Source organism: Macaca nemestrina, chromosome 5 (assembly GCF_043159975.1).
Source record: "Macaca nemestrina isolate mMacNem1 chromosome 5, mMacNem.hap1, whole genome shotgun sequence".
NCBI classification, from domain to species: domain Eukaryota; kingdom Metazoa; phylum Chordata; class Mammalia; order Primates; family Cercopithecidae; genus Macaca; species Macaca nemestrina.
This window is the reverse complement of record NC_092129.1, coordinates 112,209,263-112,228,272: the sequence shown is the minus strand read 5'-3', so window position 1 is coordinate 112,228,272 and position 19,010 is coordinate 112,209,263. Positions and strand designations below refer to the sequence as shown.

Sequence of the window (19,010 nt, the reverse complement as noted above, 5' to 3'; positions counted from 1 at the left end):
TCCTTTACTGAGAACCAAAATTGTGAGTACATAATCACACTTAGAATAGATAATCCAAAAGAGAAAACTAGAATTCAAAAGAAAAGTGACAGGAAATACTTAAAGCAAGGAAGGAAAAGGGAGCAAGGCAACCTGCTCAGCCAGGATCATCTGGGAGCCAAGAGACTCCCCAATACAGGGAAAGGGGAAGTGAAGAACCCTTACTGGTACGCATTTCCACAACGAACTCCTGCATGCCTAGCCATGGGAGAGCCTATCGACCCTTGCAGGTCCTGAAACTAACATAGGGAGCTACCAAGAAATCGTGGGATGAAACTGTCCAAAGAGGGAGCTCATATGGGGTCCCACACATTCCCTGGGACCTAAGCAGCTATAGCAAGGCTCCGATTTAGAGTTCTACCCCCAGGAGACTGAATACTGTCTGGAAGCCCAGCAGCACTGGGCCTAAGGCATGAGAGAAGCATGGCTGCTGCCCATAAGGCTTAGATGTGAGTGGCTGCAGGCTACTGCAGCAGGGGCTGAGGCATGGCCAATGCACGGGCTAAAAATGTTGGGCCTAAGGCCTGAATGTGATGCTGCACATTAAGCAGTGGCTAAGGCATGAACACACTGGGGCTAAGGCATGAGAGGTGCATGTGTTCCTTACCAGCCAGCCTAGGCTGCCTGCCACTGAAGGCAGTACCACCCTCCACAGTGGAAAGGTAGCAGTGTGGTCACTGTCACCTCTCACTTGAGTATCCTACCAATGACCTGGGGATTTCCTGCCCCTGCCTACCACAGCACAGACCACTGGGGTCCTGAGAATAAACCTGCCCAGCCTAGCTTTGCTCCTCAGTGCCAGAGTACATAGTCTAAGGGCTAAGAGATTGCCCAGTTTCATCTACTTCCATTGGCATCTGAACAATCCTCCTGGGGGTGTGAGGTTGGGCCTCCCCACTCAGATGCTATACCATAGTTGGCACTTACCTGCACACGCCTCTTGCAGGCCTGGAGACAGACACACTCAGCCTATCTAAGCCAACACCAACACCAGCATACTGCCCAGGAATTGGAAGGTCATCTCACTACTGCCACTACCATCATCCACACCATGCTAGCCTCCCAGTGGCCCAATAACTCATCGTGCTTTCCAACCCACTGCTGCGGCTACCAGCAAATGAGTAGGCCACATGGAGACCCGAGAATCAGCTTGCTTAGACACACTAACTCCAGGTGCCAGCATATCCCGCCTGGGTCCTGGGGATAGGCAAGCTCAGCTCACCACTGAAACCACTGAGGCCTGAAGACTGGCCCAACTGGCATCCTAGTCCCCAGAAAAACTTCACTACAGCCTCCAATAATAACTGCACCCTAAGCCACTGAGGAAATCATAGATATCACTGATGCTATTATCTGAAGAAATCACACAGAGACTACATTCCTGCATGCACCCAGAATTGAAGCCAAAGTGCCCTACTTAACCACCATCATAGATTCATCTCTAGGAAATAGTCCCCTCATATGAAGGTAATTCAAAAAATTAGAAGAAGCAATGGTTACACCAGATGAAGAGATATCAATATAAGTATGCTGGAGGCATAAAAAAGCAAGGGAACATGACACCTCCAAAGGAGCATAAAAATTTTCCAGGAAGAGATCACAACCAAAAATAAATTCACAAAATCCCAGAAAAAGAATCCAACTTATGATTCTAAAGAAGCTCATTGAGATAATAGATAATTTTGAAAAACAATAGAAAGATAGCAGAAAAACAATTCAGGATATGAATGAGAAATTTACTAAAGAGCTAGATATTATACAAAAGAATGGAATAGAAATTCTGAAACTGAAGAATTCATTGAATGAATACAAAATACATTTGAGAGCTGCAGCAATAGACTAGACTAAGCAGAAGAAAGAATCTCAGAAGTTGAAGACAATCTTTTCAAATAATCCAGTCAGATAAAAATAAAGAAGAAGAAAAAAGCAATAAGCAAAGCCTTTGTGACTTATAGGGTACCATAAAGTGACCAAATATTGAAATTGTTGGGATTAAGAGGTTTTCACTGGAAGGTGAAGAGAAAATGAAAACGTTAGAAAACCTCTTAACAAAATAATAGCTGAAAACTTCCCAAGTCTAGCAAGATATTTAGACATACAGATACAAGAGACTCAGAGATCCCCAAAGAGATACAAAGCAAAAAGGTCTTCTCTATCACACATTATAGTCAAACTGTCTAAAGTCAAAGACAAACAGTGATTAAAAAAAACAGCAAGAGAAAAACGTATAGCCACCTATAAAAGAACTCCTATCAGACTAACTGTAAACTTCTCAGCAGAAACATTACCAGTCAGGATAGAATGGAATAATATATTCAAATTGCTAAAATAAAAAAAAACTCTGCCAGCCAAGGAAACTATATCCAGTAAAATTATCCTTTATAAATAAAGGCAAAAAAGTATTTCCCAGACAAGCTGAAGGAATTCGCTACAAAAGCTGAAGGAATTCACTACTACTAGAACAGCCCATTGAAAAATGTTTAAGGGAGTCTTAAATCTAGAAGTGAAAGGACAAGATTTACTATCATGAAAACAAAGTTAAAAAACTCACAGGTAGAGTAAACACACAAATGAGGAAGAGAAAGGACTCAATTAGTACCATTACAGAAAACTACCAAACCACAATACAAACAATAGAAGAAAATGAAAGGAACAAAGAAAAGCAAAACAACCAGAAAATATGAATAATATGACAAAAACAAAACTTCACATAACAATAAGAACATTGACTATAAATGGATTAAATTCTACCCTTAAAAGATGTAGACTGGTTGAATGGTTAAAAATGTATATGGTGCCTACAAGAAATGCACTTTAACTATAAAGACATGAATGGAAAAAAGATATTTCACATAATCAGAAACCAAAAGTGAGCAGGAATAGGTATACCTATATCAAATAAGACAGACTTCAGTCAAAAGCAGTAAAATACAACAAAAAAAGATGTGGGGGTCTGTCCCGCAGACCCTGACCCAACAACAGATGAATAAAGTATGCTGACACACAGATATTCTGCCTTGTCAGTTCGGCTGAGCATCTGGGTCACTTAGTAGCAGCCGTGGCCTTGATCAGTCAGTGAGACTTGTATTTATTCAGTAAAGATTAATGGACAAAGGTCACGAGTAAACACCACTAGAGGGTAATTGGCATTGTGGACCTCCTAAGTAGAAAGCAAACACCCGAGATAGATCAAAGGTTAGTCTTAGGACCACATGAGTAAACAAGCTAGTTAGGTAAACTACTCTATCTTCCTTTGTACCCACTTTAAGCTATTTACTCAAGGTAAGGCTTAGGTTGCCTTCAGCCATAACCTTATCCTGAGGCTTTTGCAAAAACCTTCAGGCCTTCCAAGAAGGTTTGTGGCTTATAATTTTACCCACCATCCTGACTAAATCCCTACAAAAAGACAAAGAAGGTCGTTATATAATAATAAAGGGATCAATCCAGCAAGAAGATACAATTCTAAATACATATGCACTTAACACTGGAACACCCAGATTCATGAAGCAATACTACTAGACCTAAAGAGAGAGATAGATTGAAATATAATAATAGTGGGATACTTCAACACCCAAATTTCAGCCTTAGATCATCTAGACAGAAAATCACCAAAGAAACTTTGGATTTAAGCTGGTCTTTAGACCAGATGGGCCTAACAGTCATTTATAGACCATTCTATCAAAAAACTGAAGAATACAGATTCTTCACATCAGCACATCAAACATTCTCCAGGATAAACCATATGTTAGCCCACAAAACAAATCTCAGCAGATTAAAAAAATCAAAATCGTATCAAGTATCTTCTCAAATTATAACGGAATAGAACCAAAAATCAATACCAAGAGGAACCTTGGAAACTATACAAATACATGAAAATTAAACAACATTTTCCTGAATCATTATTTGATCAATAAAGTAATTAATATGGAAATAAAAACAATTCTTAAAACAAATGAGAGCAGAAACGTAACATGTAGACCTGTGGGACACAGCAAAAGCAATTCTAATAGGAAAACTTATAACCAAAAAACCTACATCAAAAAGTAGAAAGATTTCAAATAAACAATCTAAGGATGCACCTCAAGGAACTAGAAAAGGCAGAACAAGCCAAATCCAAAATTAGCAGAAGGAAAGACATGACACAGACCAGAGTAGAACTAAATGAAATAGAGAATAAAAATTACAAAGGATCAAAAAACAAAAGTTGGTACTTCAAAAACATACACAAAATTGATAAACTGCTAGCTAGAGTAAGGAAAGAAGAGAGAAGAGCCGAATAAACAATATCAGAAATGAAAATGGAATATTACAACTTATATCACAGAAATACAAAATTCATCATCACAGTGTATCATGAACAACTATATGCTAACAAACTGGAAAACTTAGAAGAAATGAACAAATTCCTGGAAACATGTAACCTGCCAAGATTGAATGAGAAAGAAGGAGAAAACATCCAACCACCAATATTTAAAGTGAAAACCTCAATAATGAGTAGTGAGAGTGAATCGGTAACAAAATATCTTCCAACAGAGAAAAGCCCAGGACCAAATGAATTTACTGCTGAATTCTACTAAACGCATAAAGAAGCTAATACCAACCCTACTCAAACTATTCTCAAAGATTGAAGAGGAGGAGATTCTCCCTAGCTCATTCTATGAGGCTAGTACGATTCTGATATGACCAGACAAGTACACAGAAAAAAAAATCCTTCACGAATATAAACACAACACCCTCAACAAAATACTAGCAAATTGAATTCAACAGCATATCAAAAAAAGAATACCCCATGATCAAGTGGGAGTTATGACAGGGATGTCAGGATAGTTTAACATACCCAAGTCAATAAATGTGATACATTATATCAACAGAAGTAAGGAGAAAAATCATATGATCATCTCAATGACACAGAAAAAGCACTTGATACAATTCAGTATCACTTTATGATAAAAATGCTCAACAAACTGGGCATAGAAGGAACATACTTCAAAACAATAAAAGTCATATATGACAAACACAGAGCTAACATACTGAATGGAGAGAGAAGATAGACAATTGAAGAGATGCAGCTATGAGCCATGAAACCTCAAAGATTGCCACTAAACCATCAGAAGTTAGGAAGGGGCAAGGAAGTTTTCCCTTACAGGTTTTGGAGGAAGCATAGCTCTAATGACACCTTGATTTCAGACTTCTAGTTTTCAGAATAGTAAGACAACACATTTCTGTTTATTATATTAGGAAACTAATATACCTGCTAATACCTTCACTGAATTAAAAAAACCTGACCCACTTGTACCTGGCTGTAGGTAGCCTGAAGGAATTATGTGCAGGATGTCAGTCATGCCAAAGAGCTTGGTTAGCTGCTAACTGCAAAATGAATGGTGGCAGAGATATCTCCGGGAAATGTTGCCCCCTGCCACTGTCGCCCTGCTCTTTCCCAGCCAATCCTAGTTTCAGGTGAGTGTGACTTTGATTAATACTTTATCAAGGGATCCACTTAATACCCTTTGGGTCACAAAATCCTAGGTCTTTTTTCATTTATTTACATATTCTGTAGAAACCTCTACCCTCTTAAATTTTTTAATAATTCTGCTTTCTTGAGGAAATTTTATTTCTTGAGAGTGTTTTTTTGAGCCGTAATTCTTGAGAGTAATTTTCAAACATCAACACTTTTGCTAATAGAAAACTTTGAACAATGTTTCTCAAAGTGTGTTTTATGGACTCTCAAAAGATACTGTTTAATAAAAGTTTTTCTGAGGCCAGATACATTTAGAAAACAGTGAATTAAACAAAACTAAACATGTTTCTTCCTCCATTCCTTCCTTTTAAGATTTCTCATGGCCTTCAATAGGTTCCCTTGTATTGGGAATTTCTTTTTTTCTTCTTTTTTTGAGACATAGTCTCGCTATTATCACCCAGGCTGGAGTGCAATGGCATGATCTCAGCTCACTGCAACCTCTGCCTCCCAGGGGTCAAGCGATTCTCCTGCCTCAGCCTTCTGAGTAATTGGGATTACAGACACCTGCCACCATGCCCAGCTAATTTTTGTATTTTTAGTAGAGACGGGGTTACATCAGGTTGGCCAGGCTGATCTCGAACTCCTGACCTCAGGTAATTCACTTGCCTCGGCATCCCAAAGTGCTAGGATTATAGGCCTGAGCCAAAGCGCCCGGCCTGTATTGGGAATTTCCTCTTCCTCTTCCTTCTCCTCTTCCTCTTCTTCTTTTTGTTTTTTACAGTTTCAAGTCTTTTGTTTGTTTAAGTCCTTAATGTGTTTTGAGTTCATTTTCATATATGATGTGAGATGAGAGTCTAATTTCTTTCTGCATATGGATATCCAGTTTTCCCAAGACCAAGAAGAGATTGTCCTTTCCCCATTGCAAAAGGCCATTGTTTTTGGCCTCTTTACTGAAAATCAATTGACTTTAAACATGTGGATTTATTTCTGGACACTCTATTCTGTTATGTTGATCTATTTGTCTCTTTTAATGTCAGTACCATGCTGTCTTGATTACTATAGCTTTGTTGTATATTTTGAAGACAGGTAATGTGATGCCTTCAGCTTTGTTCTTTTTTTTAAATTATACTTTAAGTTCTGGGGTACATGTGCAGAACATGCAGTTTTGTTACATAGGTATACATGTGCCATGGTGCTTTGCTGCACCCATCAACCTGTTGCCTACATTATGCATTTCTCCTAATGCTATCCCTCCCCTAGCCCCCCACCCCTTGATAGGTCCTGGTGTGTGATGTTCCCCTCTCTGTGTCCATGTGTTCTCATTGTTCAGCTCCCACTTATGAGTGAGGACATGTGGTGTTTGGTTTTCTGTTCTTGTGTTAACTTACTGAGAATGATGGTTTCCAGCTTCATCCATGTCCCTGCAAAGGACATGAGCTTATCCTTTTTTATGGCTGTACAGTATTCCATGGCATATATGTGCCACATTTTCTTTATCCACTCTATCACTGATGGACATTTGGGTTGGTTCCAAGCTTTTGCTATTGTTAATAGTGCCGTAATAAGCATAGCTGTGCATGTATCTTTATAGTAGAATGATTTATAATCCTTTGGGTATATCCCCAGTAATGGGATGGCTGGGTCAAATGGTATTTCTATTTCTAGATCCTTGAGGAATCACCACACTGTCTTCCACAATGTTTGAAATAATTTACGTTCCCACCAACAGTGTAAACGCATTCCTATTTCTTTACATCCTCTCCAGCACTTGTTGTTTCCTGACTTTTTAATGATCTGCATTCTAACTGGCATGAGATGGTATCTCATTGTGGTATTGATTTGCATTTCTGTAATGACCAGTTATGATGAGGATTTTTTCATATATTTGTTGGCTGCATACATGTCTTCTTTTGAGAAGTGTCTGTTCATATCCTTTGCCCACTTTTTGATGGGGTTGTTTGATTTTTTCTTGTAAATTTGTTTAAGGTTTTTGTAGATTCTGGATATTAGCCCTTTGTCAGATGGATAGATTGCAAAAATTTTCTCCCATTCTGTAGGTTGCCTGTTTACTCTGATGATAATTTCTTTTGCTCTGCAGAAGCTCTTTAGTTTAATTAGATCCCGTTTGTCAATTTTGGCTTTTGTTACCATTGCTTTTGGTGTTTTAGACATGAAGTCTTTTTCCATGCCTGTGTCCTGAATGGTATTGCCTAGGTTTTCTTCTAGGATTTTTATGGTTTTAGGTCTTACATTGTATCGGGAATTTCTAATGAATAAAATGAAAATGTGAATAGATTTGCGTGGTCTCTTAAAGGTTTTTGCATATGTACAATTTTTGTTTTGGAGAAAACATTAGAAGGACCACTGTTTCCTAAAATATACTTTGAGAAATGCTAGCAAAATGATAAGATTTTTAGAGCTGGAATACAATTTGGAGATGACTTATTCTAATCTTAAGATTTTAAGTTATCTAAAGTCACAAAAGTAGTTAATGGCAGAAATGAATCTTAAAGCTCAGGCATTCTGAAGCCCAGTATAGCTGCTGTCAACCATTTTGTATAACTTACATTTAAAAATAAATATCTAAAATTATATAAGTTTATTATAACAAAATAAAGGAGGTTAGCCTGGGCTTTTAAAGTTTTAATTAAATATAAAAGTGATGATCTATCTTTCTGTTATCTGAATAATATTCTCTAGAATTGTTGCATTTCCTTCTTGATCTACAGTAATCCTTTTGATTACTATGCATACTTTTCATGAGAAGAAAGTGTTATCATTAGATTTTGGCTTTGTCTGTCAATGCTGAAAGCAATTCAGAAACAGATGGAGACCAGGAGGTGTATAGATGGCAGGAGTGTGGGGGAATGGGAGACAGCAAAGGAGCCATCCAAGTGAAAAATGTTGGAATGGCTGAATCAAAGCGGAGCTTTATTAAAGTTTCCAGTTTCTGTTATGAAATTTGGAAATGTTGCCATTCTGTAATTCCTCTAGGGGTTTCTACTTGCCTTTTTTTCAGACTGGAGAGGAAATGGCAAGCAGCCTTGTTCTATCATCAATCCCAGGGAGCTCTTGCATCTCCAGCCCTCATGCTCTGTGTGCATGCCAGCAAGTTGATAATTCCAAGAAGCTGATCTCATCTCAGGCACTTGGGAAAGGTATGAGTTCTAGGACTGGGAAAATCTTTGTCAGTTCATTCTATTGGGCAACATTGAAGATAACCATGGCAGTCTTCTCAAATCAATTTCCAGGTGTTTTGTCTTCCTTACCTGATATAGACCCCACCCAAAATGCAACAATCAAATGAACCTTTGGAGATGTCTGGGATCTAGTCCAGTGTCTAATAATCATCAGTCTGTGGACATTTCACAGGACCCTGGATGAGATTCGAAGGGTCTGAGAACCCCTGAAATAGTACACAAAAGTTGTGACCAAGTTCGTTCTTCTGAGAAAGGAGTTTATAATTTCATTAGATTCTCAAATGGGTTGATATCTCCAAACCATTTAAAAACCACTGATCTAGTCTCTCCATCCTAGATTACACATTTGAGGAATTGAGCCTCAGAGGGGCTTAATGAATGAAATTATTTAAGAATAAAACCATGCAGTTTTCAGAGGAGATTAGGCTTATAGTAGTTTTCTAATTCTATTTAAATTAACCATCAAGCATTAAATAAGTAACTTTTAAAGAAATAATAGTTTTTCATATTTGGACTTTCAAATTTTGAAGAGAATCTGGCTTCCATGTGGGATTAACTATTCCAGGATGAGGTTCTTTTTTCTTCTCTGTTGTTTTGAGACAGAGTCTTGCTCTGTTGGTGCCCAGGCTGGAGTGCAGTGGCACATTCTCAACTCACTGCAACCTCTCCCTTCTGGTTTCAAGTGATTCTCATGCCTCAGCCTCCCAAGTAGCTAGGACTACATGCGTGTGCCAGTATGCCCCAAATTTTTGTATTTTTAAAAATAGAGACAGGGTTTGACCATTTTGGCCAGTCTGGTCTTGAACTGCTGACCTCAAGTGATCCACCTACTTTGGCCTCCCAAAGTGCTGGGATTACAGGCATGAGCCACTGTGCCTGGCCCAATATGAGGTTCTTAATAGTTATTTGTGAGACATTCATAAGTGAGAGGATAAAGTCACTCCCTCTGCTATGATATTGCTCATACGTTTTCATCCACTCGTCTACTAAGCATCTCTTTTTTCTTTTTTCTTTTTCTTTTTCTTTTTTATTTTTTGAGACGGATTCTCACTCTGTTGCCAGGCTGGAGTGCAGTGGTGCAATCTTGGCTCACTGCAACCTCCACCTCCCTGGTTCAAGTGATTCTCCTGCTTCAGCCTCCAGAGTAGCTGGGATTACAGGCACCTGCCACCACACCAAGCTAATTTTTGTATATTTTTTTTTTTTTTAGTAGAGATGGGGTTTCACTATGTTGGCCAGGATGGGCTCGATCTCTTGACTTTGTGATCTGCCTGCCTCAGGCTTCCAAAGTGCTGGGATTACAGGTGTGAGCCACTGTGCCCGGCCGCATCTCTTTTTTCCTGGTTACTTACATACACCCATAATGAGGAACAAAACTTGCAAGGAAGTCTCATCGTGTATGTAGGATCAGTATCAGTTAGAGTCCAGCTAGGAAACAGTATAATCACTATAGCTGTTCAGCAAAGAGTTTAATAAAGGCAATTGGTCAAACAGATGATAAAAATGCTCAGCAGCCAAACAGGGTATAATAAGGCAATCCAGAGAATGGCAACAGCAACACACTACTCTCTCCATCACATGAGAAAAACAATGGAACAACTAATGTTTTCAGACCCTAAAATTTTAGAATACCTGGAAAAATTTAGGAGCATGGTAGAGGCTGCAGCTGAGAGCTAGTACTACAGAAGAAATACAGCCATTGCCAGTGGCACCACCAAAGGCAAAGAGAGAGAGGGAAAAATACTCTGGCTTCACTACTCTTCCACTCCTATCTTCTGCCATTGCCTGTCATTGCCAAATCTTCCAGAAAGGCGGAAGATAAGACATCCTGGGAATTTTAGTTTTCTGAAATACAGGACATAATAGGAAATGGGAATATGAGCAACCTGAGAGCCAAAAACCAGTCATATGGCGTAGATTCTAAACCTAATATAAAAAGCAAGGGCCCCCACACTACCATTGCCACTGCTGCAAATGTCCACACAAAGACTGGCAACCCTGTACCTGCCAGTGCCCCACCTCACCCAAAAAGCATGCACCAATGCTGCACTACTGCTGCTGCTGCTGGCAAGTGTGAATGAGTATGGATCCTGCCGCCACTGCCTGATGAAATGCTTTGGCTGGCACCACCAACAGTCTGGGAACACATTGGCCCCTCCAGTACAGCAGGTTCCTAACCTTGAGGACCCAGAGAACAAAGCTGTGGATGTGATACCAGTACCCCCTAGAGTTCGAGAATGCAATTCGGAAGTCCTGAGCTGGGCTTTGGCCCCCTAAAATCTTCCAGAAATGAAGCCAGTTGACTGAACCCACCTTATACCACAATCAAACCTTCAAGGACATTACAAGGACAAAGGAAAAACAATCCAACCAAAAGACAGTAATTTCAAAGATTGAAGGAACATCAGATCACAAAGATAAGAAAGAATTCTGGCAACTCAAAAAGCCAGAGTCTTCTTATCTGAAATGACTGCACTAGTTCCCCAGCAACAGTTCTTAACTAGGCTGACATGGCTGAAATGACAGAAATAGGATGCAGAATATGGATAGGAGTGAAGATTATTGAGATTCAGGAGAAAGTTGAATCCCAATGGAAGGATTCTAAGAAATACAACAAAATGATACAGGAGATGAAAGGTAAAATGGCCTTTATAAGAAAGAACCAAACTTATGTGATAGAGCTGATAAATTCACTACAAGTATTAATATTTCAGAACTCAATTGCAAGTATTAACAGTGGAATCAACCAAGTTGAGAAAAGAACCTCAGAGCTTGAAGACTGAATCTCTGAAATAACTCAGACAAAAATAAAGGAAAAACAACAAAAGAAGGATAAACATAACATCTGAGAAGTATAGGATTATATAAAGTGACCAAATCTATGACACACTGGCATCCCTGAAAGAGAGGGAGAGAAAGCAAGCACCTTGGAAAACATTTTAGGATATCATCCCTGAAAATTTCCCCAACCTTGCTAGTAAGCCCGACATTCAAATTCAGGAACTGCAGAGAACCCCTGTGAAATACCACACAAGAAGACCAATCACAAAACACATAGTTATCAAATTTTCTGAGGTCAAAATGAAAGAAAACATATTAAGAGCAGCCAGAGAGAAGGGTTAGGTCACCTACAAAGAGAACTCCATTAGGCTAACAGTAGACCTTCTAGCAAAACCCCTATAAGCTAGAAGAGACTGGGGGCTCATATCCAGCATTCTTAAAGAAAAGAGATTCCAACCAAGAATTTCACATATAACCAAACTAAACTTTATAAGTGAAGGAGAAATAAGATCCTTTTTCAGACAAGCAAATGCTAAGAGAATTTGTTACCACAAGACCTGCCTTATAAGAGGTCCTGAAGGAGGTGCTAAATATTGAAAAGAAAGACCATTACTGGCCACTAAAAAAACACACTTTAAATACATAGACCAGTGACACTATAAAGCAACCACACAAACGTCTGCATAATAACCAGATAACAACAAGATGACAGAATCAAATCTACACATATCAATACTAACCTTAAATGTGAAGTAGCTAAATGCCCCAGTGAAAAGTTATAGGGTGGCAAGTTGAATAAAGAAGGAAGACCCAATGCTATGCTGTGTCCAAGAGCTCTATCTCACATGCAATGACACCAATGGACTCGAAGTAAAGGGATGAAGGAAAATCTACCAAGCAAATGAAAAACAGAAAAAAGTAGAGATTGCTATTCTAATTTCAGACAAAAAACAGACTTTAAACCAACAATGATCAAAAAAGACAAAGAAGGATATTAGATAGTGGTAAAGGGTTGAATTCAACAAGAAGATCTAACTCTCCTAAATATATACACACCCAAAACGGGGTGTCTCAGCTCAGTCAGTGGCGTTTCCCTTGGACAGAGGATACAATGTCAAATCAGCTCTAGGATGCTGAGCTGCTCAGCTTAGCCAGGGCACCGATTCTGCAGGGTGCCATTTGTCAGTTTGGCTCAGGCCTGGGTGTCGTGACTACTCTGGGTGGCCCAAGCACTTTATCCCTGGGATGCAGGTTGGAGCTTTGGCTTAGGTACCATGGCGCATAACTGCTCTGGGTGACCAGGCACTGTTTCTTGAGAGGTAGGGCATTGCTTCCATTTAGACACCTGAGAGGCGTGATTGCTCTGAGTTTCCAAGGTACTGTTTGCTCAGGATACAGGGTGGTGCTTCACCTCTGGCCCAAGGGGATGGGGGGAGAAGTAGGTGGCAACCTCTGCTTGGCCCCATGGAAAAGAGTATAAGAGATGCTGACAGCTCAGCTTGGGGATGTCAGACCATTGGACTGGGGTGGTTTGGTGGTGGCTTAGCCTCAGTATGAAGGAGAGCCATGGCTACTTGTCTCCAGAGCAAGACACTTCCAAGATGCTTAGTGCAGTAGCCATGTGGGCCACAGAGGGTGGGGCACAGTGTTGGCATCTTTTCTGGAGGGAACATGGCTATGTGGACTCTAGCCAGCTCACTCAGCTGGGCTTACTGCCTGTGGCTGTAAAGATGGCAAATGACTCCAGTGGTGAGGTCTGTAGGTGTCCAAGGTGTTGTCAGGGGTTGCTGTGATCCACCTGCTTATCACCTTGCCTTGGAAAGAAGTTCCTAGAGATTTCTAGCTTATCTCAGTTGGGGGATGGGATGGTGTTGTCCTGAGATTTCCTCTGATTCTCTATGTGGCCATCCTGAGTTTCTGTGCTCACCAAGACTTCTGTTACTTCTCTGATGCGCTGTGATGCTCTCCTTCAGTTATTTTGGGAGGGGATGAGTGCTAGGGGCTTCTAGTCTGCCATCTTGCTGATGTCACTAGTTAGTTGTGGTGACTGAACAAACAAACCAAATAGGTGGGATAATGCTGGTCTCAAGTAACTTATAACCCTCTGGTTGTTTTTGGCTCCTCCAGCAGAAATAAGAGTGTCATCCCTAGGTGGATCACCACTTTCAGCAATCTATTTTAGCCTTTTAAGTCCTTTAGGAACAGTGTAGTATAGTGAAAAGTGAATGGGTTTTGGAATTAGAAGAACTGGGTTCAAATTTCTGCTCGATAATTGTCTGTTTGACTTTGGACTAGGCATATAATCCGCTAGAGTCTTTCTTTTCTTATGTGAAATGAAGAAAATAGTACCTACTATGTAGAGTTGTGAGGATTCAAAATAATTACTGTAAAACATCTGATCTGAAAGCAGGGCCTAATAAATTGTGGCTATTATTGTGGATTTATATTTATATTATAGTTATATATAACTCTCCACATATTTATAGAAATCTATATATATAGATTTATATATTATATTATAGTTACCCCACACTGGCTTTATTAGACTTTGGTTGCTGAAGAAAGATTCATTACTTTTGAAAGGAGAGTTCCAGCCAAAATTTAACTAAAAAAAATCCATTTCTCCTCAAGAGTTTCTTTTCTCTATTGCAGCTTTCTACAAAGGTTCTTTTAATTTTTGTTGTTGCAGTTTTCTATGAATTTGGGAGTCCTTTGTTGCACAGTTTGAAGGAGTGCTGCAGAGCTAAATGGTTGTACTTTTACTTAATGGACCTCCAGTAGGCTAGTACCAGTTGTGTATCTTCTTCTTCTTTTTTTTTTTTTGAAAATTATAGGGTTTTATTGTTTATAAAATTCTATTTTTTAAAATTTAGATTTGGGGGTAAATGTGCAGGTTGGTTACAAAAGTATATTGTGTGATGCTGACATATGGGCTTCTAATGAATGATTCCTTTGCCCAAGTAGTGAACATAGTACCCAATAGGTAGTTTTTCAACTCTTGCCTCCCCATCTCTTTTCCTCCTTTTGGGATCCTCAGTGTTTATTGCTCCTATCTTTGTGTCTGTGTGTAGTCAATGTTCAGCTTACACTGATAAGTGAGAATATGTGGTTTTGATTTTCTGTTTTTGTGTCAATTTGTGTAGAATAATGGCCTGTAGCTGCATCTATATTGCTGCAAAGGACATGATTTCATTCTTTTTTATGGCCGTGTAGTATTCCATGGTGTATATGTACCACATTTTCTTTATTCTATCTACCATTGATGGACACCTGGGTTGATTTCATGTCTTTGCTGTTGTGACAAGTCCTGTGATGAACATACAAGTGCAGGGGTCTTTTTGATAGAACAATTTATTTTCCTTTGGGTATATACCCAGTAATGGGATTGTTGGGTCAAATGGTAATTCTATTTTTAGTTCTTTGCAAAATCTTTAAAGTGCTTTTCACAGGGGCTGAACTAATTTGCATTCCCATCAACAGTGTATAAGCATTCCCTTTTCTCCACAACCTTGCCAATTTCTAATTTTGGACTTTTTAATAACAGTCATTCTGACTGGTGTGAGATGGTATCTCATTGTAGTTTTGATTTGCATAGCTCTGATGATTAGTGATGTTAAACATTTTTTTCCACATTTATTGGCCACGTGTGTGTCTTCTTTCAAGTGTCTGTTCATGTCCTTTGCCCACTTTTTAATAGGGTTATTTGTTTTTTCCTTGTTGAATTGTGTAAATTTCAATAGATTACGGATATTAGTCCTTTGTTGGATGCAGAGTTTACAAATCTTTTCTCCCATTCTGTAGGTTGTCTGTTTACTCTTTTGATAGTTATTTTTTTCTGTGCAGACTCTAGTTGTTTACCTTTATAAAGGTGCTGTGAATATGTGAATCAAAGCAAAATGAGATGTTTCTTAATTACTTGGGACATTCTAAATATGAAATTTGGAAATAATGCCACCTAAACTACATGTTCTAGGATTATTTAGATTGTTCTGCTCATTTTCTTTGAGGACATATTTAATCAGCTCTTAAGGATGTTCTTCACTGTTATTTTTTATTTTTATGGAACAGAGTCTTGCTCTGTTGTCCAGGCTGGAGGGCAATGGCAATCTCAGCTCACTGTAACCTCTGCCTCCTGGGTTCAAGCAATTCTCTTGCCTCACCCTCCTGAGTAGCTGGGACTACAGATGCATGCCACCACACTGGCTAATTTTTGTATTTTTAGTAGAGATCTATTGTATGCATATGTACCCCAAATTTCTTACTATCCTTCTAAACTTTTTAATATGGCATTGTCAGACTTTCTGAAGTTATAGGCTTAAAAAAATTCCAAATAACAAGTGATAGGTAGAATATTGACTTTGTTACTGTCTGCAGTTCTCACGAGCAAGGACAAGACTGTCGATTTGAGGCTGAGAGTGTAATCTGGAGAAAGAGGAGAGAAAAGTAAAAAATTTAGGAAATATACCTGTTTACAAACTGTAATCTCTTTCTTCCTGTACTTTTTTTTTTTTAACCACTTCTTTAGTTTCTAATTCTGCATTTTCATCCATGGATTTGTTACTCTTCCTGTAGGACATCAACTTTATTATAGCCAAAATTACAAAACACATTCTCATAGTATTTCTAAGGTAACCTGTAACTTTTCAGTGTTACACTTGCACAACTTTTCAGCGAACTTCCATTTGTCAAGTATGGAACATAAGGGACAGAGGGAGAGAGTGAGACAGGGAAGGAGCAAAATAAGGGAGAAAGGGAAGGACCAGGTGATTTCTTACAGTGCCCTGGAAATAAAGGGATGGTAGAATAGCTCCTTTAGATGAGAACCTTATCTTTATCTCCGTTTCTGAGCCTCTAGTTTCAGCCTCTCTCTAATCCCTTCCAAAATGCTCTTTCCTACATGTAAGCAGATGCAGAATTCCCCATTGTTTACAGAAAAGCTTAGGAGCACAGCATCTAAAACTCTTTAAAAACGCTTTTCAACCTTTCTTTCTCCTATTACATTCTTCAATTTGCTTTCTGTGCCAACCCTATTACACTTCTAGATGTTTCCTGAAAAGTATATACTTTTTTTTTTACATATAAAAATATATTTATATATGTGTAAGATGTAAAGAACAGTAATGAAGTGACTACTCTTTTATAAACATTACCAGTATCCCAAAAAGCCCACGTGATCCTTCTTACTGCTCCACCTTTCCATATACATTTTTTTGTATGAGTATTTCAGCTGGAAGCAATACAATCTTGAACTAAAAATGGCTTAAATAATAAGGACATACATTATTTGGATAACAAAAAGCCCAGTGGCAGATGGTGTTGATAATTCAGCTGCACAAGGACAAAACCTTTTAATGTTTAATTTGCATTCCACACATGTCAGCTGTGGCCTGTGTTCATCCCCAGCCAGGCTTCACACAATCACATCCAAAGAAAGGAAGACGATTCTTCTTGCATTTTCTTTTCTTTTAAGTCAGAGAGGAAAGTCTTTTCCAAGAAGGCCCCCAGCTAACTTCTTCATAGGTCTCGTTTGCTAAAAGTATGTCCATCCTTAAACCTGTCTTGACAAAATATCACAATTTTATTAATCCCATGTACCTGAGCAGGATCTCACCTCTCTGGAGGGTAATGCTGCCTAACTTTTGAAAAAGCAGGGTTCTAAAAGTCAGGATGAAATGGGGTTGCCATTTATTTAATGTACTCTGTGTGTTTTCAGAAGTTGTCCTAACAGTCTTGAATTCCCTTTCTTCTCTTCTCTACCTGGCTTTGCTGTTTGTAAAGATGTATCTTAAAATCATTTCTATACAACATTTCTCCTAACTCACTTTACCATGTAGCATTGCTTTATTCAAAACCACATTTTTTAGTAATGACAGAAGAAATTTACAAAACCACAATGATAGTGTGAGCCTTGAACATGGATCTCTAGGAATCTGATCTATCAAATTAAAAACAAAAAGTCGATGTGTAGGGAATTTGAATAATAAAATTAACAATTTTTCTCTCTTTCTCTTTGTGCCTACCATATAAAAATATTTATTCTATTAAAATTATGATATAACATTTATAATCATGTTTGTTAGTCACATAAAATTTCAGTGATTTTCAAAGTAAAAATAATACACACTATGTTTTCTGAACACATGAAAGGAAAAAAATAAAAACTGACAAAAAATTAAAAATGTTACCTATACATTTGAAAATTCAAAAATATTTTTCTAAAAACCTTTTGAACTGAAGACTCAAATAAAAAGTAAAATAATTGTCTATTAGAAATGAATAAAAGTTAGACTACTTACATCATAAAAATTCTATAATATACTGCCTAAATAGTACTAAATAGTCTTAAAGGCATGTATTAAGAAATGAGTATCTTTACAATTTTGGATTTTATGAAAACTAGATAATTGGAAGGCATAGAGAAAAATATTAAAAGATTTAATTACATAAAATGTTAAAACTTTGATATGGCAAATGACACTATAGTTACTATTAAGAAATAAGTTCACATATTTGCAACATGTAAAATAAAGGCTTACTATGCAAAAAATATAAAGATAACATACATATCAATAAAGGAAGAGGCCATCAATATAATAGAAAAATGGGTGAAAGATACAAACAGGCAATTCAGATGAAATACAAGTGGCCAAAAATCTTAAAAATATGTAAATTTAAAAAATGAGGTAATACTTTTAGACTATAAAGTTAGTAAACATTTTAAAGATTGGTAATGCTGGTATGGGTGAACATATGAAGAAGCATATACTCTCATAAACTGTTGCAGGCAGAGTAAATTAATACAGCATCTTTGGTGGGCAAATTGGCAATACCAATTTATGTTACAAACACATATGCCCTTGAAACCAGTAATTTCAGTTCTAGAAACCTATTCTACAGTATTTGTACAAGGATGGTCATTTTAGCAATATTTATAAATGAGACAAACCATAAAATTGCTATTGGGATGCCACTGCTCCCAGGCCCTTTCAGTGAATAGAACTAGAGAAAACAAGAATTAATATGTGCTTAAATTTGGAAATTATTAAGTAAATATGATATATTCATATTATAAAATGCCCTTTTAGAATGTGTAGATCTATGCATAATGATAAAAAATGACTATTGTATTTTGTGAGAGAAAGGAAGTTGCACAATGATGCTGAAATATGATCTTTAGGTTAAAAAATTTGTATTAATACCAAGTTTCCATATTTCTAAGATGTGCATTTCCTTCTTAATATATCTGTAATTGGAAGGTGGTGTGGAAAGACAATCTGTAATTGTCTGCCAGGCATAGGAAAGTTGTCAGTGTCATTGTACATGCAAAAACCATGTTACCCACAGATGTCATCAGTTTACATAATCACCACTTCAGTATAATTATGTCATTATTATCTTCACAAGTGATTGAGTTTTAAATATGGATCACTAATTGTAACACAAAACATATTCAAAAAGATGATATAATTATGTATTAATAGCAGTAAAACAAAAATTTGTTCCTGTCAAAGAATGCGTGACATTCTATAGAC

General features: G+C 37.9%; 1 long non-coding RNA gene across 1 annotated transcript in view; it reads left to right on the top strand.

Moving 5' to 3' along the window:
* Positions 1 to 5,362: 5,362 nt before the first annotated feature.
* The window catches only part of LOC105479445 (uncharacterized), an 81,755-nt gene continuing 68,107 nt past the window's right edge, over positions 5,363 to 19,010 (top strand). The window contains exons 1-2 of the long non-coding RNA XR_985900.2: positions 5,363 to 5,496; positions 8,517 to 8,655. This is a non-coding gene — a long non-coding RNA (uncharacterized lncRNA). The remainder of the gene's footprint in view (positions 5,497 to 8,516; positions 8,656 to 19,010) is intronic.